At 46.3% G+C, this 18,088-nt stretch overlaps 47 non-coding genes across 47 annotated transcripts; 15 read left to right on the top strand and 32 right to left on the bottom strand.

Annotated features, from left to right (window-relative positions):
• Positions 1-3,742: 3,742 nt before the first annotated feature.
• Positions 3,743-3,814, bottom strand: Trnac-gca. Its single transcript has one exon. It is a non-coding gene; the product is annotated as a tRNA-Cys (tRNA).
• Positions 3,815-4,132: 318 nt separating this feature from the next.
• On the bottom strand, positions 4,133-4,204 carry Trnaw-cca. The gene has a single exon. It is a non-coding gene; the product is annotated as a tRNA-Trp (tRNA).
• A 118-nt stretch (positions 4,205-4,322) lies between these two features.
• On the top strand, positions 4,323-4,394 carry Trnaa-cgc. The gene has a single exon. It is a non-coding gene; the product is annotated as a tRNA-Ala (tRNA).
• Positions 4,395-4,669: 275 nt separating this feature from the next.
• On the bottom strand, positions 4,670-4,741 carry Trnac-gca. The gene has a single exon. It is a non-coding gene; the product is annotated as a tRNA-Cys (tRNA).
• Positions 4,742-5,059: 318 nt separating this feature from the next.
• On the bottom strand, positions 5,060-5,131 carry Trnaw-cca. Its single transcript has one exon. It is a non-coding gene; the product is annotated as a tRNA-Trp (tRNA).
• A 118-nt stretch (positions 5,132-5,249) lies between these two features.
• On the top strand, positions 5,250-5,321 carry Trnaa-cgc. The gene has a single exon. It is a non-coding gene; the product is annotated as a tRNA-Ala (tRNA).
• A 275-nt stretch (positions 5,322-5,596) lies between these two features.
• On the bottom strand, positions 5,597-5,668 carry Trnac-gca. Its single transcript has one exon. It is a non-coding gene; the product is annotated as a tRNA-Cys (tRNA).
• Positions 5,669-5,986: 318 nt separating this feature from the next.
• On the bottom strand, positions 5,987-6,058 carry Trnaw-cca. Its single transcript has one exon. It is a non-coding gene; the product is annotated as a tRNA-Trp (tRNA).
• A 118-nt stretch (positions 6,059-6,176) lies between these two features.
• Trnaa-cgc lies at positions 6,177-6,248 on the top strand. The gene has a single exon. It is a non-coding gene; the product is annotated as a tRNA-Ala (tRNA).
• A 275-nt stretch (positions 6,249-6,523) lies between these two features.
• Positions 6,524-6,595, bottom strand: Trnac-gca. Its single transcript has one exon. It is a non-coding gene; the product is annotated as a tRNA-Cys (tRNA).
• Positions 6,596-6,913: 318 nt separating this feature from the next.
• On the bottom strand, positions 6,914-6,985 carry Trnaw-cca. The gene has a single exon. It is a non-coding gene; the product is annotated as a tRNA-Trp (tRNA).
• A 118-nt stretch (positions 6,986-7,103) lies between these two features.
• Positions 7,104-7,175, top strand: Trnaa-cgc. Its single transcript has one exon. It is a non-coding gene; the product is annotated as a tRNA-Ala (tRNA).
• Positions 7,176-7,450: 275 nt separating this feature from the next.
• Trnac-gca lies at positions 7,451-7,522 on the bottom strand. Its single transcript has one exon. It is a non-coding gene; the product is annotated as a tRNA-Cys (tRNA).
• Positions 7,523-7,840: 318 nt separating this feature from the next.
• On the bottom strand, positions 7,841-7,912 carry Trnaw-cca. Its single transcript has one exon. It is a non-coding gene; the product is annotated as a tRNA-Trp (tRNA).
• A 118-nt stretch (positions 7,913-8,030) lies between these two features.
• On the top strand, positions 8,031-8,102 carry Trnaa-cgc. Its single transcript has one exon. It is a non-coding gene; the product is annotated as a tRNA-Ala (tRNA).
• Positions 8,103-8,377: 275 nt separating this feature from the next.
• On the bottom strand, positions 8,378-8,449 carry Trnac-gca. Its single transcript has one exon. It is a non-coding gene; the product is annotated as a tRNA-Cys (tRNA).
• A 318-nt stretch (positions 8,450-8,767) lies between these two features.
• Positions 8,768-8,839, bottom strand: Trnaw-cca. Its single transcript has one exon. It is a non-coding gene; the product is annotated as a tRNA-Trp (tRNA).
• Positions 8,840-8,957: 118 nt separating this feature from the next.
• Trnaa-cgc lies at positions 8,958-9,029 on the top strand. The gene has a single exon. It is a non-coding gene; the product is annotated as a tRNA-Ala (tRNA).
• A 275-nt stretch (positions 9,030-9,304) lies between these two features.
• Positions 9,305-9,376, bottom strand: Trnac-gca. The gene has a single exon. It is a non-coding gene; the product is annotated as a tRNA-Cys (tRNA).
• A 318-nt stretch (positions 9,377-9,694) lies between these two features.
• Trnaw-cca lies at positions 9,695-9,766 on the bottom strand. Its single transcript has one exon. It is a non-coding gene; the product is annotated as a tRNA-Trp (tRNA).
• A 118-nt stretch (positions 9,767-9,884) lies between these two features.
• Positions 9,885-9,956, top strand: Trnaa-cgc. Its single transcript has one exon. It is a non-coding gene; the product is annotated as a tRNA-Ala (tRNA).
• Positions 9,957-10,231: 275 nt separating this feature from the next.
• On the bottom strand, positions 10,232-10,303 carry Trnac-gca. Its single transcript has one exon. It is a non-coding gene; the product is annotated as a tRNA-Cys (tRNA).
• A 318-nt stretch (positions 10,304-10,621) lies between these two features.
• Positions 10,622-10,693, bottom strand: Trnaw-cca. Its single transcript has one exon. It is a non-coding gene; the product is annotated as a tRNA-Trp (tRNA).
• A 118-nt stretch (positions 10,694-10,811) lies between these two features.
• Positions 10,812-10,883, top strand: Trnaa-cgc. Its single transcript has one exon. It is a non-coding gene; the product is annotated as a tRNA-Ala (tRNA).
• Positions 10,884-11,158: 275 nt separating this feature from the next.
• On the bottom strand, positions 11,159-11,230 carry Trnac-gca. The gene has a single exon. It is a non-coding gene; the product is annotated as a tRNA-Cys (tRNA).
• Positions 11,231-11,548: 318 nt separating this feature from the next.
• On the bottom strand, positions 11,549-11,620 carry Trnaw-cca. The gene has a single exon. It is a non-coding gene; the product is annotated as a tRNA-Trp (tRNA).
• A 118-nt stretch (positions 11,621-11,738) lies between these two features.
• Positions 11,739-11,810, top strand: Trnaa-cgc. Its single transcript has one exon. It is a non-coding gene; the product is annotated as a tRNA-Ala (tRNA).
• A 275-nt stretch (positions 11,811-12,085) lies between these two features.
• Trnac-gca lies at positions 12,086-12,157 on the bottom strand. The gene has a single exon. It is a non-coding gene; the product is annotated as a tRNA-Cys (tRNA).
• A 318-nt stretch (positions 12,158-12,475) lies between these two features.
• Trnaw-cca lies at positions 12,476-12,547 on the bottom strand. The gene has a single exon. It is a non-coding gene; the product is annotated as a tRNA-Trp (tRNA).
• Positions 12,548-12,665: 118 nt separating this feature from the next.
• Trnaa-cgc lies at positions 12,666-12,737 on the top strand. Its single transcript has one exon. It is a non-coding gene; the product is annotated as a tRNA-Ala (tRNA).
• Positions 12,738-13,012: 275 nt separating this feature from the next.
• On the bottom strand, positions 13,013-13,084 carry Trnac-gca. The gene has a single exon. It is a non-coding gene; the product is annotated as a tRNA-Cys (tRNA).
• A 318-nt stretch (positions 13,085-13,402) lies between these two features.
• On the bottom strand, positions 13,403-13,474 carry Trnaw-cca. The gene has a single exon. It is a non-coding gene; the product is annotated as a tRNA-Trp (tRNA).
• A 118-nt stretch (positions 13,475-13,592) lies between these two features.
• On the top strand, positions 13,593-13,664 carry Trnaa-cgc. Its single transcript has one exon. It is a non-coding gene; the product is annotated as a tRNA-Ala (tRNA).
• A 275-nt stretch (positions 13,665-13,939) lies between these two features.
• On the bottom strand, positions 13,940-14,011 carry Trnac-gca. Its single transcript has one exon. It is a non-coding gene; the product is annotated as a tRNA-Cys (tRNA).
• A 309-nt stretch (positions 14,012-14,320) lies between these two features.
• Trnaw-cca lies at positions 14,321-14,392 on the bottom strand. The gene has a single exon. It is a non-coding gene; the product is annotated as a tRNA-Trp (tRNA).
• A 118-nt stretch (positions 14,393-14,510) lies between these two features.
• On the top strand, positions 14,511-14,582 carry Trnaa-cgc. The gene has a single exon. It is a non-coding gene; the product is annotated as a tRNA-Ala (tRNA).
• A 275-nt stretch (positions 14,583-14,857) lies between these two features.
• Positions 14,858-14,929, bottom strand: Trnac-gca. Its single transcript has one exon. It is a non-coding gene; the product is annotated as a tRNA-Cys (tRNA).
• A 309-nt stretch (positions 14,930-15,238) lies between these two features.
• Trnaw-cca lies at positions 15,239-15,310 on the bottom strand. The gene has a single exon. It is a non-coding gene; the product is annotated as a tRNA-Trp (tRNA).
• Positions 15,311-15,428: 118 nt separating this feature from the next.
• Positions 15,429-15,500, top strand: Trnaa-cgc. Its single transcript has one exon. It is a non-coding gene; the product is annotated as a tRNA-Ala (tRNA).
• Positions 15,501-15,775: 275 nt separating this feature from the next.
• Trnac-gca lies at positions 15,776-15,847 on the bottom strand. The gene has a single exon. It is a non-coding gene; the product is annotated as a tRNA-Cys (tRNA).
• A 318-nt stretch (positions 15,848-16,165) lies between these two features.
• Trnaw-cca lies at positions 16,166-16,237 on the bottom strand. Its single transcript has one exon. It is a non-coding gene; the product is annotated as a tRNA-Trp (tRNA).
• Positions 16,238-16,355: 118 nt separating this feature from the next.
• Trnaa-cgc lies at positions 16,356-16,427 on the top strand. The gene has a single exon. It is a non-coding gene; the product is annotated as a tRNA-Ala (tRNA).
• A 275-nt stretch (positions 16,428-16,702) lies between these two features.
• Positions 16,703-16,774, bottom strand: Trnac-gca. The gene has a single exon. It is a non-coding gene; the product is annotated as a tRNA-Cys (tRNA).
• Positions 16,775-17,083: 309 nt separating this feature from the next.
• Trnaw-cca lies at positions 17,084-17,155 on the bottom strand. Its single transcript has one exon. It is a non-coding gene; the product is annotated as a tRNA-Trp (tRNA).
• Positions 17,156-17,273: 118 nt separating this feature from the next.
• On the top strand, positions 17,274-17,345 carry Trnaa-cgc. The gene has a single exon. It is a non-coding gene; the product is annotated as a tRNA-Ala (tRNA).
• A 275-nt stretch (positions 17,346-17,620) lies between these two features.
• Trnac-gca lies at positions 17,621-17,692 on the bottom strand. The gene has a single exon. It is a non-coding gene; the product is annotated as a tRNA-Cys (tRNA).
• A 318-nt stretch (positions 17,693-18,010) lies between these two features.
• On the bottom strand, positions 18,011-18,082 carry Trnaw-cca. The gene has a single exon. It is a non-coding gene; the product is annotated as a tRNA-Trp (tRNA).
• Positions 18,083-18,088: the final 6 nt, after the last annotated feature.

Raw genomic sequence — 18,088 nt, 5'->3', positions numbered from 1 at the left:
GCACTTGTTGGCACTCGGGTCCGATCGCGCTCTTCTGATGACGTCTCCCACGAGTCCGCATCGTTATTCCATCTCATACGGGAAACCAAACGTGGTAAACAAAAAATTATTGCTCATCTGAAGGATGCTGGCGGGAATCTGTACAATGAACAGGGTGCTATCAAGACGCATGTCTTCAATTATTTTCGACAACATTATTCCGAGTCAGATACCGATCTATCGGCGGGGGATGATTTTTTAAACGACATCGCCTCCACCGTGGATCAGGATGATAACGCTGCTCTCTTGGCCAATGTCACTAATTCTGAAGTTAAGTCCATCCTTGCGTGCGCTGCCAAGAACAAAGCTGCCGGCTTAGACGGCTTGCCGGTCGAATTTTATTCACGGTTCTGGGATGTGATCGGCGACGAATTGACCGCCATGTATAACGAACTGTTATCGCATGCTGCCTTCCCCCCGCAGTTCACGGAAGGAGTGGTTGTCCTGGTTCCTAAAACATCCAATCCGACTATGTTAAATGACTTTCGGCCAATTACGTTGCTTAACTCTGATTTCAAGATCTTGACTCGGATTATAAACACCAGGCTTAAAGTACTTCTTGGCAAAGTACTTGGCCCTTATCAGACGGGTGCAGTCAGTGGTCGATCGATGTTGAATGCCCTGTGTGAATATCGCGACCTGACTTATTTAACTTGGATTACCAACACTGATTTGGCGTTATTGTTTCTCGACTTCGATAAGGCGTTTGACAGAATTAATCACGGTTTTTTATTGCGCACAATGAGTCAAATGGGATTCAACGAGCGTTTTCGACAGCTTATTCAGAAATGTATCTGCGGAACGTCTTCACGCGTGAAGGTTAACGGCCAGTTAACCGCCCCCGTGCCCATACGACAAGCAGTGCGACAAGGGTGCCCCCTTTCTATGACGTTATTCTCGATCGCTATAGAGCCACTTCTTAAAAAGTTTTACTTAACTTTACACGGGTTGCAAACGTTAAACACCAAAACGGTCTGCCACGCCTACGCCGACGATATCAGTGTGCTTATTACTAACACCGAAGAGCTGGGGTCAGTTCGTCGGATTGTCCATCAGTACTCTGTCGCTTGTGGCGCTAGACTTAATGAGCGAAAGTCCAAAATCATGCCGTTAGGTCGCAACCCCAATTCCATCGATATTTCTTGGTTGGACAGGACCGAAGACCTGCGGCATCTAGGCCTGGTTATATCACCGAACCCCCACGCCATGCTCCACGTGAATTGGGAACGCAAGCTTACCATCTTACGTGCGGTGATCAAAGAACATAACATGCGGTCTTTAGACCGGATGCAGAGGGCACAGTTTATTAATAGTTACGTTTTCAGTAAGCTCTATCACACTGCCGCTGTTTTACCAATCCCGACCGCCATTGCGAAAAAAATTTTAGCACTTGCTTGCTGGTATGTCTGGAGAGGGAACATCTTTAAAGTTTCCTTTAAGGCTACCTCGTTACTTCGTTCCCGAGGTGGCTTAGGCGTCAAAGACGTTGAATCCCAATGTGTGGCGACTTTTTTAACTCGTACTTCCCGCATAATACACGGCAACCCAAATAGTCTCACTGCACGGCTTTTCAACACCTTACGTCCAAAGGATTTGTCTGCGCCAACGTCTGTGGGACACATTCATCCTGAGCTTGGCTATATCCGGCGGTATTATGTGGAGCTCAGCTATGTTCAGGACAACCCGCATCCGTTCAACACGGCGGCGACCTATCTTGCTCTTACTAAACGGCAGCTGGATAACCCAATTGAGAAGAAATATTTAGGCAAAAACTGGAGAAATGTCTGGAAGAACATTAGTTTTCCGCTCCTTCGCTCCAGAGTTCGAGCTGTTTGGTATGACGCTGTCAATGAGGTGATTCCCACTGGAGAGAAATTGCACAAAATCAAGCTGCGGCCCACCCCGTTTTGTGAGAAGTGTAACCTAGTGGAAACGCTGCCGCATCTCTTCCACTGCAGGGATCAAACACAAATATGGCAGTGGACCCGAAAGAAACTCGCTGTCATTAATAGGACGTCGGATACTTCCATTCAACTTCAAGACGCGCTCCAACCAGACTGGCAGCTTTATCCTCAATCTAAGAATAATAGTTATGTCTGGCTCATGGGCCAGTTCGTCTATTACATGCTTGTCCATACAACGCCAACGCTACACGATTATCAGATGTACCTCATCGAAGAGTACTATGCGATTAAGAAGTTGCGACAGTATAAAGATCAGTTTCAAAATTTTCTTAATATTGCTTTAAGTGATGGAAGACTTTAAGTTTACAGATCCATTGGACGGAGTCTTTCTTTTCTTATCTTTTCTTTTTCACTACTTTGTTAAATTGTTATTGTTTCCATGGATTTGGTCGGCTCCGCACCATCAGCTGTGGGTGATTTGCATCATGGGTCAAACGCCGGTACAGAGTGCACTGTGCACTCGGCCTCGAACATTTACTTGTCTTTGGATTTCCTTTTCATGTTCAAATGACAGCACTTTACTTTTGGTTCCGCAGGGCGACACCCAGAAGAGGCTCCTCATTTGTTTCCTTTCATTTCGCGTTATCTTTCATCAAAGCTGCACGACGATTTAGTACGAACCAGGAGTATTTCAGCAGCTTCTATTCTTCCTATCAAGAGGCTTTCCAAAACGGGAAATGGTTGTTTGGCATGTCCCTGCTCTATGGTGTCACCACGTTACCAGCGCTCCTCTTCTGACGCATGGCATGCTCAGGGTTTTGAGAAGCAGCAATCCACAATCAATCATCGGGAAACCGAATGCACAATACTAATCAACGACATGGAAACTGGGAAAATTATTCTACGTGAAGACCAACTTTGAGTATGTGCTGTGCTGGATTCATGGTGTGCTGCGTCCTCCAAAGACCAGACATGGATTTCTTTTTATCATTTTGTTTATATCTATACAAATAATGGAACGTACATGACGCCCCATTGCAGGTTAAACAAAATATAACAATAAATACGTAACAATAAAATCAAATCACAAAACCATGCACTGGGTGCGGGGTATGGCGGTGACATCGTGGCCAGGCCTCCGGATTGCGACCCCTGCCCGCTTTGCCACCGGCTGCCAAGCACTCTAGTGCATACAAAAAAAAATAACAAAAATAAAAACAACAAAAAAAACAAAAAAAAACAAATGTGGTATAAAAAAAATGGTGTAAAAAAAAACAAACAAAAAAAATGGTGTAAAAAAAAATAACAAAAAAAAAAGGGGCAGAGCACAGTGTATAAAAAAAAAAAAAGTGGCTAGGATACCTGGCTCTCACCCAGGAGGCCCGGGTTCGATTCCCGGTACCGGAATTGCGCGTTTTTATTGCTCCTCTTATGCGACTTAAAAAAAAAAAAAAAAAAAAAAAAAAGTGGTAGAGTGTCTGCTTCGCATGCAGAAAGTCCTGGGTTCAAATCCCAGCTCATCCAATTTTTGTTTCTCCGTGCAGCGGTACAAGAAAACTTTTGCCTATCACCATATTCTACAAAATTCAGTGTACAAGATTCTTCCGCCAAGCAAGTGGATTTCGTACAGTTCGACCTCATGGCGGGAGGACGATGACCTGCAAGACTCTGGGCTGCGATCCCCCCCATTGAAATGTTGCTCCAAAGCCTTCGGTATGGCGTGCAGGGTGCATCTCAAACATGCATTTGCAACTCACCGCGACAATCGTCATTTGTTTTTTCGAGATACTGAAAAATGAAGGGGGCACCCGGGATTGAACCGGGGACCTCTCGATCTGCAGTCGAATGCTCTACGACTGAGCTATACCCCCTTTCACGATCTTTCTGTTCCCATAACTTAAGGAAAAGTATTATACTCTGCCTGGCTAAAGACGTCTAATCGAGCAAAATATTGCGTAATCATTATCTCTCAGTTATATATTAGCGTTAAACGATATAAATATCAAAAATACTAGACACTTCGCGCCTGGAGAACGTGCGAGTCGGCGCCTTCACCTTAATGTCAGAACGCGAAAATTGCACTAGTAGCTTTTTTCAAGCAAGTTCTGTTCGTCCGTTCTCCGTAATCGTTTGGTATCTGATTAAACTGACATACTCGCCTATGGCTTCCGTAAACGAAAATTTCATTGTGACCCCGACGTGATTTGAACACGCAACCTTCTGATCTGGAGTCAGACGCGCTACCGTTGCGCCACGGAGTCGACGCTGCTTAGGTCTTGTCATGAATAGGTTCCTCCAACACTTACTGTACCGTTCAAACCTAAGAAATAATGACAGTAGGATCCACGAGGCACTCGTCCCAGATGTACTTGCTCTGGCGGGGGTGTAACTCAGTGGTAGAGTGTCTGCTTCGCATGCAGAAAGTCCTGGGTTCAAATCCCAGCTCCTCCAATTTTTGTTTCTCCGTGCAGCGGTACAAGAAAACTTTTGCCTATCACCATATTCTACAAAATTCAGTGTACAAGATTCTTCCGCCAAGCAAGTGGATTTCGTACAGTTCGACCTCATGGCGGGAGGACGATGACCTGCAAGACTCTGGGCTGCGATCCCCCCCATTGAAATGTTGCTCCAAAGCCTTCGGTATGGCGTGCAGGGTGCATCTCAAACATGCATTTGCAACTCACCGCGACAATCGTCATTTGTTTTTTCGAGATACTGAAAAATGAAGGGGGCACCCGGGATTGAACCGGGGACCTCTCGATCTGCAGTCGAATGCTCTACGACTGAGCTATACCCCCTTTCACGATCTTTCTGTTCCCATAACTTAAGGAAAAGTATTATACTCTGCCTGGCTAAAGACGTCTAATCGAGCAAAATATTGCGTAATCATTATCTCTCAGTTATATATTAGCGTTAAACGATATAAATATCAAAAATACTAGACACTTCGCGCCTGGAGAACGTGCGAGTCGGCGCCTTCACCTTAATGTCAGAACGCGAAAATTGCACTAGTAGCTTTTTTCAAGCAAGTTCTGTTCGTCCGTTCTCCGTAATCGTTTGGTATCTGATTAAACTGACATACTCGCCTATGGCTTCCGTAAACGAAAATTTCATTGTGACCCCGACGTGATTTGAACACGCAACCTTCTGATCTGGAGTCAGACGCGCTACCGTTGCGCCACGGAGTCGACGCTGCTTAGGTCTTGTCATGAATAGGTTCCTCCAACACTTACTGTACCGTTCAAACCTAAGAAATAATGACAGTAGGATCCACGAGGCACTCGTCCCAGATGTACTTGCTCTGGCGGGGGTGTAACTCAGTGGTAGAGTGTCTGCTTCGCATGCAGAAAGTCCTGGGTTCAAATCCCAGCTCCTCCAATTTTTGTTTCTCCGTGCAGCGGTACAAGAAAACTTTTGCCTATCACCATATTCTACAAAATTCAGTGTACAGGATTCTTCCGCCAAGCAAGTGGATTTCGTACAGTTCGACCTCATGGCGGGAGGACGATGACCTGCAAGACTCTGGGCTGCGATCCCCCCCATTGAAATGTTGCTCCAAAGCCTTCGGTATGGCGTGCAGGGTGCATCTCAAACATGCATTTGCAACTCACCGCGACAATCGTCATTTGTTTTTTCGAGATACTGAAAAATGAAGGGGGCACCCGGGATTGAACCGGGGACCTCTCGATCTGCAGTCGAATGCTCTACGACTGAGCTATACCCCGTTTCACGATCTTTCTGTTCCCATAACTTAAGGAAAAGTATTATACTCTGCCTGGCTAAAGACGTCTAATCGAGCAAAATATTGCGTAATCATTATCTCTCAGTTATATATTAGCGTTAAACGATATAAATATCAAAAATACTAGACACTTCGCGCCTGGAGAACGTGCGAGTCGGCGCCTTCACCTTAATGTCAGAACGCGAAAATTGCACTAGTAGCTTTTTTCAAGCAAGTTCTGTTCGTCCGTTCTCCGTAATCGTTTGGTATCTGATTAAACTGACATACTCGCCTATGGCTTCCGTAAACGAAAATTTCATTGTGACCCCGACGTGATTTGAACACGCAACTTTCTGATCTGGAGTCAGACGCGCTACCGTTGCGCCACGGAGTCGACGCTGCTTAGGTCTTGTCATGAATAGGTTCCTCCAACACTTACTGTACCGTTCAAACCTAAGAAATAATGACAGTAGGATCCACGAGGCACTCGTCCCAGATGTACTTGCTCTGGCGGGGGTGTAACTCAGTGGTAGAGTGTCTGCTTCGCATGCAGAAAGTCCTGGGTTCAAATCCCAGCTCCTCCAATTTTTGTTTCTCCGTGCAGCGGTACAAGAAAACTTTTGCCTATCACCATATTCTACAAAATTCAGTGTACAAGATTCTTCCGCCAAGCAAGTGGATTTCGTACAGTTCGACCTCATGGCGGGAGGACGATGACCTGCAAGACTCTGGGCTGCGATACCCCCCATTGAAATGTTGCTCCAAAGCCTTCGGTATGGCGTGCAGGGTGCATCTCAAACATGCATTTGCAACTCACCGCGACAATCGTCATTTGTTTTTTCGAGATACTGAAAAATGAAGGGGGCACCCGGGATTGAACCGGGGACCTCTCGATCTGCAGTCGAATGCTCTACGACTGAGCTATACCCCCTTTCACGATCTTTCTGTTCCCATAACTTAAGGAAAAGTATTATACTCTGCCTGGCTAAAGACGTCTAATCGAGCAAAATATTGCGTAATCATTATCTCTCAGTTATATATTAGCGTTAAACGATATAAATATCAAAAATACTAGACACTTCGCGCCTGGAGAACGTGCGAGTCGGCGCCTTCACCTTAATGTCAGAACGCGAAAATTGCACTAGTAGCTTTTTTCAAGCAAGTTCTGTTCGTCCGTTCTCCGTAATCGTTTGGTATCTGATTAAACTGACATACTCGCCTATGGCTTCCGTAAACGAAAATTTCATTGTGACCCCGACGTGATTTGAACACGCAACCTTCTGATCTGGAGTCAGACGCGCTACCGTTGCGCCACGGAATCGACGCTGCTTAGGTCTTGTCATGAATAGGTTCCTCCAACACTTACTGTACCGTTCAAACCTAAGAAATAATGACAGTAGGATCCACGAGGCACTCGTCCCAGATGTACTTGCTCTGGCGGGGGTGTAACTCAGTGGTAGAGTGTCTGCTTCGCATGCACAAAGTCCTGGGTTCAAATCCCAGCTCCTCCAATTTTTGTTTCTCCGTGCAGCGGTACAAGAAAACTTTTGCCTATCACCATATTCTACAAAATTCAGTGTACAAGATTCTTCCGCCAAGCAAGTGGATTTCGTACAGTTCGACCTCATGGCGGGAGGACGATGACCTGCAAGACTCTGGGCTGCGATCCCCCCCATTGAAATGTTGCTCCAAAGCCTTCGGTATGGCGTGCAGGGTGCATCTCAAACATGCATTTGCAACTCACCGCGACAATCGTCATTTGTTTTTTCGAGATACTGAAAAATGAAGGGGGCACCCGGGATTGAACCGGGGACCTCTCGATCTGCAGTCGAATGCTCTACGACTGAGCTATACCCCCTTTCACGATCTTTCTGTTCCCATAACTTAAGGAAAAGTATTATACTCTGTCTGGCTAAAGACGTCTAATCGAGCAAAATATTGCGTAATCATTATCTCTCAGTTATATATTAGCGTTAAACGATATAAATATCAAAAATACTAGACACTTCGCGCCTGGAGAACGTGCGAGTCGGCGCCTTCACCTTAATGTCAGAACGCGAAAATTGCACTAGTAGCTTTTTTCAAGCAAGTTCTGTTCGTCCGTTCTCCGTAATCGTTTGGTATCTGATTAAACTGACATACTCGCCTATGGCTTCCGTAAACGAAAATTTCATTGTGACCCCGACGTGATTTGAACACGCAACCTTCTGATCTGGAGTCAGACGCGCTACCGTTGCGCCACGGAGTCGACGCTGCTTAGGTCTTGTCATGAATAGGTTCCTCCAACACTTACTGTACCGTTCAAACCTAAGAAATAATGACAGTAGGATCCACGAGGCACTCGTCCCAGATGTACTTGCTCTGGCGGGGGTGTAACTCAGTGGTAGAGTGTCTGCTTCGCATGCAGAAAGTCATGGGTTCAAATCCCAGCTCCTCCAATTTTTGTTTCTCCGTGCAGCGGTACAAGAAAACTTTTGCCTATCACCATATTCTACAAAATTCAGTGTACAAGATTCTTCCGCCAAGCAAGTGGATTTCGTACAGTTCGACCTCATGGCGGGAGGACGATGACCTGCAAGACTCTGGGCTGCGATCCCCCCCATTGAAATGTTGCTCCAAAGCCTTCGGTATGGCGTGCAGGGTGCATCTCAAACATGCATTTGCAACTCACCGCGACAATCGTCATTTGTTTTTTCGAGATACTGAAAAATGAAGGGGGCACCCGGGATTGAACCGGGGACCTCTCGATCTGCAGTCGAATGCTCTACGACTGAGCTATACCCCCTTTCACGATCTTTCTGTTCCCATAACTTAAGGAAAAGTATTATACTCTGCCTGGCTAAAGACGTCTAATCGAGCAAAATATTGCGTAATCATTATCTCTCAGTTATATATTAGCGTTAAACGATATAAATATCAAAAACACTAGACACTTCGCGCCTGGAGAACGTGCGAGTCGGCGCCTTCACCTTAATGTCAGAACGCGAAAATTGCACTAGTAGCTTTTTTCAAGCAAGTTCTGTTCGTCCGTTCTCCGTAATCGTTTGGTATCTGATTAAACTGACATACTCGCCTATGGCTTCCGTAAACGAAAATTTCATTGTGACCCCGACGTGATTTGAACACGCAACCTTCTGATCTGGAGTCAGACGCGCTACCGTTGCGCCACGGAGTCGACGCTGCTTAGGTCTTGTCATGAATAGGTTCCTCCAACACTTACTGTACCGTTCAAACCTAAGAAATAATGACAGTAGGATCCACGAGGCACTCGTCCCAGATGTACTTGCTCTGGCGGGGGTGTAACTCAGTGGTAGAGTGTCTGCTTCGCATGCAGAAAGTCCTGGGTTCAAATCCCAGCTCCTCCAATTTTTGTTTCTCCGTGCAGCGGTACAAGAAAACTTTTGCCTATCACCATATTCTACAAAATTCAGTGTACAAAATTCTTCCGCCAAGCAAGTGGATTTCGTACAGTTCGACCTCATGGCGGGAGGACGATGACCTGCAAGACTCTGGGCTGCGATCCCCCCCATTGAAATGTTGCTCCAAAGCCTTCGGTATGGCGTGCAGGGTGCATCTCAAACATGCATTTGCAACTCACCGCGACAATCGTCATTTGTTTTTTCGAGATACTGAAAAATGAAGGGGGCACCCGGGATTGAACCGGGGACCTCTCGATCTGCAGTCGAATGCTCTACGACTAAGCTATACCCCCTTTCACGATCTTTCTGTTCCCATAACTTAAGGAAAAGTATTATACTCTGCCTGGCTAAAGACGTCTAATCGAGCAAAATATTGCGTAATCATTATCTCTCAGTTATATATTAGCGTTAAACGATATAAATATCAAAAATACTAGACACTTGGCGCCTGGAGAACGTGCGAGTCGGCGCCTTCACCTTAATGTCAGAACGCGAAAATTGCACTAGTAGCTTTTTTCAAGCAAGTTCTGTTCGTCCGTTCTCCGTAATCGTTTGGTATCTGATTAAACTGACATACTCGCCTATGGCTTCCGTAAACGAAAATTTCATTGTGACCCCGACGTGATTTGAACACGCAACCTTCTGATCTGGAGTCAGACGCGCTACCGTTGCGCCACGGAGTCGACGCTGCTTAGGTCTTGTCATGAATAGGTTCCTCCAACACTTACTGTACCGTTCAAACCTAAGAAATAATGACAGTAGGATCCACGAGGCACTCGTCCCAGATGTACTTGCTCTGGCGGGGGTGTAACTCAGTGGTAGAGTGTCTGCTTCGCATGCAGAAAGTCCTGGGCTCAAATCCCAGCTCCTCCAATTTTTGTTTCTCCGTGCAGCGGTACAAGAAAACTTTTGCCTATCACCATATTCTACAAAATTCAGTGTACAAGATTCTTCCGCCAAGCAAGTGGATTTCGTACAGTTCGACCTCATGGCGGGAGGACGATGACCTGCAAGACTCTGGGCTGCGATCCCCCCCATTGAAATGTTGCTCCAAAGCCTTCGGTATGGCGTGCAGGGTGCATCTCAAACATGCATTTGCAACTCACCGCGACAATCGTCATTTGTTTTTTCGAGATACTGAAAAATGAAGGGGGCACCCGGGATTGAACCGGGGACCTCTCGATCTGCAGTCGAATGCTCTACGACTGAGCTATACCCCCTTTCACGATCTTTCTGTTCCCATAACTTAAGGAAAAGTATTATACTCTGCCTGGCTAAAGACGTCTAATGGAGCAAAATATTGCGTAATCATTATCTCTCAGTTATATATTAGCGTTAAACGATATAAATATCAAAAATACTAGACACTTCGCGCCTGGAGAACGTGCGAGTCGGCGCCTTCACCTTAATGTCAGAACGCGAAAATTGCACTAGTAGCTTTTTTCAAGCAAGTTCTGTTCGTCCGTTCTCCGTAATCGTTTGGTATCTGATTAAACTGACATACTCGCCTATGGCTTCCGTAAACGAAAATTTCATTGTGACCCCGACGTGATTTGAACACGCAACCTTCTGATCTGGAGTCAGACGCGCTACCGTTGCGCCACGGAGTCGACGCTGCTTAGGTCTTGTCATGAATAGGTTCCTCCAACACTTACTGTACCGTTCAAACCTAAGAAATAATGACAGTAGGATCCACGAGGCACTCGTCCCAGATGTACTTGCTCTGGCGGGGGTGTAACTCAGTGGTAGAGTGTCTGCTTCGCATGCAGAAAGTCCTGGGTTCAAATCCCAGCTCCTCCAATTTTTGTTTCTCCGTGCAGCGGTACAAGAAAACTTTTGCCTATCACCATATTCTACAAAATTCAGTGTACAAGATTCTTCCGCCAAGCAAGTGGATTTCGTACAGTTCGACCTCATGGCGGGAGGACGATGACCTGCAAGACTCTGGGCTGCGATCCCCCCCATTGAAATGTTGCTCCAAAGCCTTCGGTATGGCGTGCAGGGTGCATCTCAAACATGCATTTGCAACTCACCGCGACAATCGTCATTTGTTTTTTCGAGATACTGAAAAATGAAGGGGGCACCCGGGATTGAACCGGGGACCTCTCGATCTGCAGTCGAATGCTCTACGACTGAGCTATACCCCCTTTCACGATCTTTCTGTTCCCATAACTTAAGGAAAAGTATTATACTCTGCCTGGCTAAAGACGTCTAATCGAGCAAAATATTGCGTAATCATTATCTCTCAGTTATATATTAGCGTTAAACGATATAAATATCAAAAATACTAGACACTTCGCGCCTGGAGAACGTGCGAGTCGGCGCCTTCACCTTAATGTCAGAACGCGAAAATTGCACTAGTAGCTTTTTTCAAGCAAGTTCTGTTCGTCCGTTCTCCGTAATCGTTTGGTATCTGATTAAACTGACATACTCGCCTATGGCTTCCGTAAACGAAAATTTCATTGTGACCCCGACGTGATTTGAACACGCAACCTTCTGATCTGGAGTCAGACGCGCTACCGTTGCGCCACGGAGTCGACGCTGCTTAGGTCTTGTCATGAATAGGTTCCTCCAACACTTACTGTACCGTTCAAACCTAAGAAATAATGACAGTAGGATCCACGAGGCACTCGTCCCAGATGTACTTGCTCTGGCGGGGGTGTAACTCAGTGGTAGAGTGTCTGCTTCGCGTGCAGAAAGTCCTGGGTTCAAATCCCAGCTCCTCCAATTTTTGTTTCTCCGTGCAGCGGTACAAGAAAACTTTTGCCTATCACCATATTCTACAAAATTCAGTGTACAAGATTCTTCCGCCAAGCAAGTGGATTTCGTACAGTTCGACCTCATGGCGGGAGGACGATGACCTGCAAGACTCTGGGCTGCGATCCCCCCCATTGAAATGTTGCTCCAAAGCCTTCGGTATGGCGTGCAGGGTGCATCTCAAACATGCATTTGCAACTCACCGCGACAATCGTCATTTGTTTTTTCGAGATACTGAAAAATGAAGGGGGCACCCGGGATTGAACCGGGGACCTCTCGATCTGCAGTCGAATGCTCTACGACTGAGCTATACCCCCTTTCACGATCTTTCTGTTCCCATAACTTAAGGAAAAGTATTATACTCTGCCTGGCTAAAGACGTCTAATCGAGCAAAATATTGCGTAATCATTATCTCTCAGTTATATATTAGCGTTAAACGATATAAATATCAAAAATACTAGACACTTCGCGCCTGGAGAACGTGCGAGTCGGCGCCTTCACCTTAATGTCAGAACGCGAAAATTGCACTAGTAGCTTTTTTCAAGCAAGTTCTGTTCGTCCGTTCTCCGTAATCGTTTGGTATCTGATTAAACTGACATACTCGCCTATGGCTTCCGTAAACGAAAATTTCATTGTGACCCCGACGTGATTTGAACACGCAACCTTCTGATCTGGAGTCAGACGCGCTACCGTTGCGCCACGGAGTCGACGCTGCTTAGGTCTTGTCATGAATAGGTTCCTCCAACACTTACTGTACCGTTCAAACCTAAGAAATAATGACAGTAGGATCCACGAGGCACTCGTCCCAGATGTACTTGCTCTGGCGGGGGTGTAACTCAGTGGTAGAGTGTCTGCTTCGCATGCAGAAAGTCCTGGGTTCAAATCCCAGCTCCTCCAATTTTTGTTTCTCCGTGCAGCGGTACAAGAAAACTTTTGCCTATCACCATATTCTACAAAATTCAGTGTACAAGATTCTTCCGCCAAGCAAGTGGATTTCGTACAGTTCGACCTCATGGCGGGAGGACGATGACCTGCAAGACTCTGGGCTGCGATCCCCCCCATTGAAATGTTGCTCCAAAGCCTTCGGTATGGCGTGCAGGGTGCATCTCAAACATGCATTTGCAACTCACCGCGACAATCGTCATTTGTTTTTTCGAGATACTGAAAAATGAAGGGGGCACCCGGGATTGAACCGGGGACCTCTCGATCTGCAGTCGAATGCTCTACGACTGAGCTATACCCCCTTTCACGATCTTTCTGTTCCCATAACTTAAGGAAAAGTATTATACTCTGCCTGGCTAAAGACGTCTAATCGAGCAAAATATTGCGTAATCATTATCTCTCAGTTATATATTAGCGTTAAACGATATAAATATCAAAAATACTAGACACTTCGCGCCTGGAGAACGTGCGAGTCGGCGCCTTCACCTTAATGTCAGAACGCGAAAATTGCACTAGTAGCTTTTTTCAAGCAAGTTCTGTTCGTCCGTTCTCCGTAATCGTTTGGTATCTGATTAAACTGACATACTCGCCTATGGCTTCCGTAAACGAAAATTTGATTGTGACCCCGACGTGATTTGAACACGCAACCTTCTGATCTGGAGTCAGACGCGCTACCGTTGCGCCACGGAGTCGACGCTGCTTAGGTCTTGTCATGAATAGATTCCTCCAACACTTACTGTACCGTTCAAACCTAAGAAATAATGACAGTAGGATCCACGAGGCACTCGTCCCAGATGTACTTGCTCTGGCGGGGGTGTAACTCAGTGGTAGAGTGTCTGCTTCGCATGCAGGAAGTCCTGGGTTCAAATCCCAGCTCCTCCAATTTTTGTTTCTCCGTGCAGCGGTACAAGAAAACTTTTGCCTATCACCATATTCTACAAAATTCAGTGTACAAGATTCTTCCGCCAAGCAAGTGGATTTCGTACAGTTCGACCTCATGGCGGGAGGACGATGACCTGCAAGACTCTGGGCTGCGATCCCCCCCATTGAAATGTTGCTCCAAAGCCTTCGGTATGGCGTGCAGGGTGCATCTCAAACATGCATTTGCAACTCACCGCGACAATCGTCATTTGTTTTTTCGAGATACTGAAAAATGAAGGGGGCACCCGGGATTGAACCGGGGACCTCTCGATCTGCAGTCGAATGCTCTACGACTGAGCTATACCCCCTTTCACGATCTTTCTGTTCCCATAACTTAAGGAAAAGTATTATACTCTGCCTGGCTAAAGACGTCTAATCGAGCAAAATATTGCGTAATCATTATCTCTCAGTTATATATTAGCGTTAAACGATATAAATATCAAAAATACTAGACACTTCGCGCCTGGAGAACGTGCGAGTCGGCGCCTTCACCTTAATGTCAGAACGCGAAAATTGCACTAGTAGCTTTTTTCAAGCAAGTTCTGTTCGTCCGTTCTCCGTAATCGTTTGGTATCTGACATACTCGCCTATGGCTTCCGTAAACGAAAATTTCATTGTGACCCCGACGTGATTTGAACACGCAACCTTCTGATCTGGAGTCAGACTCGCTACCGTTGCGCCACGGAGTCGACGCTGCTTAGGTCTTGTCATGAATAGGTTCCTCCAACACTTACTGTACCGTTCAAACCTAAGAAATAATGACAGTAGGATCCACGAGGCACTCGTCCCAGATGTACTTGCTCTGGCGGGGGTGTAACTCAGTGGTAGAGTGTCTGCTTCGCATGCAGAAAGTCCTGGGTTCAAATCCCAGCTCCTCCAATTTTTGTTTCTCCGTGCAGCGGTACAAGAAAACTTTTGCCTATCACCATATTCTACAAAATTCAGTGTACAAGATTCTTCCGCCAAGCAAGTGGATTTCGTACAGTTCGACCTCATGGCGGGAGGACGATGACCTGCAAGACTCTGGGCTGCGATCCCCCCCATTGAAATGTTGCTCCAAAGCCTTCGGTATGGCGTGCAGGGTGCATCTCAAACATGCATTTGCAACTCACCGCGACAATCGTCATTTGTTTTTTCGAGATACTGAAAAATGAAGGGGGCACCCGGGATTGAACCGGGGACCTCTCGATCTGCAGTCGAATGCTCTACGACTGAGCAATACCCCCTTTCACGATCTTTCTGTTCCCATAACTTAAGGAAAAGTATTATACTCTGCCTGGCTAAAGACGTCTAATCGAGCAAAATATTGCGTAATCATTATCTCTCAGTTATATATTAGCGTTAAACGACATAAATATCAAAAATACTAGACACTTCGCGCCTGGAGAACGTGCGAGTCGGCGCCTTCACCTTAATGTCAGAACGCGAAAATTGCACTAGTAGCTTTTTTCAAGCAAGTTCTGTTCGTCCGTTCTCCGTAATCGTTTGGTATCTGACATACTCGCCTATGGCTTCCGTAAACGAAAATTTCATTGTGACCCCGACGTGATTTCAACACGCAACCTTCTGATCTGGAGTCAGACGCGCTACCGTTGCGCCACGGAGTCGACGCTGCTTAGGTCTTGTCATGAATAGGTTCCTCCAACACTTACTGTACCGTTCAAACCTAAGAAATAATGACAGTAGGATCCACGAGGCACTCGTCCCAGATGTACTTGCTCTGGCGGGGGTGTAACTCAGTGGTAGAGTGTCTGCTTCGCATGCAGAAAGTCCTGGGTTCAAATCCCAGCTCCTCCAATTTTTGTTTCTCCGTGCAGCGGTACAAGAAAACTTTTGCCTATCACCATATTCTACAAAATTCAGTGTACAAGATTCTTCCGCCAAGCAAGTGGATTTCGTACAGTTCGACCTCATGGCGGGAGGACGATGACCTGCAAGACTCTGGGCTGCGATCCCCCCCATTGAAATGTTGCTCCAAAGCCTTCGGTATGGCGTGCAGGGTGCATCTCAAACATGCATTTGCAACTCACCGCGACAATCGTCATTTCTTTTTTCGAGATACTGAAAAATGAAGGGGGCACCCGGGATTGAACCGGGGACCTCTCGATCTGCAGTCGAATGCTCTACGACTGAGCTATACCCCCTTTCGCGATCTTTCTGTTCCCATAACTTAAGGAAAAGTATTATACTCTGCCTGGCTAAAGACGTCTAATCGAGCAAAATATTGCGTAATCATTATCTCTCAGTTATATATTAGCGTTAAACGATATAAATATCAAAAATACTAGACACTTCGCGCCTGGAGAACGTGCGAGTCGGCGCCTTCACCTTAATGTCAGAACGCGAAAATTGCACTAGTAGCTTTTTTCAAGCAAGTTCTGTTCGTCCGTTCTCCGTAATCGTTTGGTATCTGATTAAACTGACATACTCGCCTATGGCTTCCGTAAACGAAAATTTCATTGTGACCCCGACGTGATTTGAACACGCAACCTTCTGATCTGGAGTCAGACGCGCTACCGTTGCGCCACGGAGTCGACGCTGCTTAGGTTTTGTCATGAATAGGTTCCTCCAACACTTACTGTACCGTTCAAACCTAAGAAATAATGACAGTAGGATCCACGAGGCACTCGTCCCAGATGTACTTGCTCTGGCGGGGGTGTAACTCAGTGGTAGAGTGTCTGCTTCGCATGCAGAAAGTCCTGGGTTCAAATCCCAGCTCCTCCAATTTTTGTTTCTCCGTGCAGCGGTACAAGAAAACTTTTGCCTATCACCATATTCTACAAAATTCAGTGTACAAGATTCTTCCGCCAAGCAAGTGGATTTCGTACAGTTCGACCTCATGGCGGGAGGACGATGACCTGCAAGACTCTGGGCTGCGATCCCCCCCATTGAAATGTTGCTCCAAAGCCTTCGGTATGGCGTGCAGGGTGCATCTCAAACATGCATTTGCAACTCACCGCGACAATCGCCATTTGTTTTTTCGAGATACTGAAAAATGAAGGGGGCACCCGGGATTGAACCGGGGACCTCTCGATCTGCAGTCGAATGCTCTACGACTGAGCTATACCCCCTTTCACGATCTTTCTGTTCCCATAACTTAAGGAAAAGTATTATACTCTGCCTGGCTAAAGACGTCTAATCGAGCAAAATATTGCGTAATCATTATCTCTCAGTTATATATTAGCGTTAAACGATATAAATATCAAAAATACTAGACACTTCGCGCCTGGAGAACGTGCGAGTCGGCGCCTTCACCTTAATGTCAGAACGCGAAAATTGCACTAGTAGCTTTTTTCAAGCAAGTTCTGTTCGTCCGTTCTCCGTAATCGTTTGGTATCTGACATACTCGCCTATGGCTTCCGTAAACGAAAATTTCATTGTGACCCCGACGTGATTTGAACACGCAACCTTCTGATCTGGAGTCAGACGCGCTACCGTTGCGCCACGGAGTCGACGCTGCTTAGGTCTTGTCATGAATAGGTTCCTCCAACACTTACTGTACCGTTCAAACCTAAGAAATAATGACAGTAGGATCCACGAGGCACTCGTCCCAGATGTACTTGCTCTGGCGGGGGTGTAACTCAGTGGTAGAGTGTCTGCTTCGCATGCAGAAAGTCCTGGGTTCAAATCCCAGCTCCTCCAATTTTTGTTTCTCCGTGCAGCGGTACAAGAAAACTTTTGCCTATCACCATATTCTACAAAATTCAGTGTACAAGATTCTTCCGCCAAGCAAGTGGATTTCGTACAGTTCGACCTCATGGCGGGAGGACGATGACCTGCAAGACTCTGGGCTGCGATCCCCCCCATTGAAATGTTGCTCCAAAGCCTTCGGTATGGCGTGCAGGGTGCATCTCAAACATGCATTTGCAACTCACCGCGACAATCGTCATTTGTTTTTTCGAGATACTGAAAAATGAAGGGGGCACCCGGGATTGAACCGGGGACCTCTCGATCTGCAGTCGAATGCTCTACGACTGAGCTATACCCCCTTTCGCGATCCTTCTGTTCCCATAACTTAAGGAAAAGTATTATACTCTGCCTGGCTAAAGACGTCTAATCGAGCAAAATATTGCGTAATCATTATCTCTCAGTTATATATTAGCGTTAAACGATATAAATATCAAAAATACTAGACACTTCGCGCCTGGAGAACGTGCGAGTCGGCGCCTTCACCTTAATGTCAGAACGCGAAAATTGCACTAGTAGCTTTTTTCAAGCAAGTTCTGTTCGTCCGTTCTCCGTAATCGTTTGGTATCTGATTAAACTGACATACTCGCCTATGGCTTCCGTAAACGAAAATTTCATTGTGACCCCGACGTGATTTGAACACGCAACCTTCTGATCTGGAGTCAGACGCGCTACCGTTGCGCCACGGAGTCGACGCT

Source organism: Schistocerca americana, chromosome 3 (genome assembly GCF_021461395.2).
Source record: "Schistocerca americana isolate TAMUIC-IGC-003095 chromosome 3, iqSchAmer2.1, whole genome shotgun sequence".
NCBI classification, from domain to species: Eukaryota; Metazoa; Arthropoda; class Insecta; order Orthoptera; family Acrididae; genus Schistocerca; species Schistocerca americana.
The sequence above is the reverse complement of the archived record's forward strand: the minus strand, read 5'-3'. Positions and strand labels throughout refer to the sequence as shown.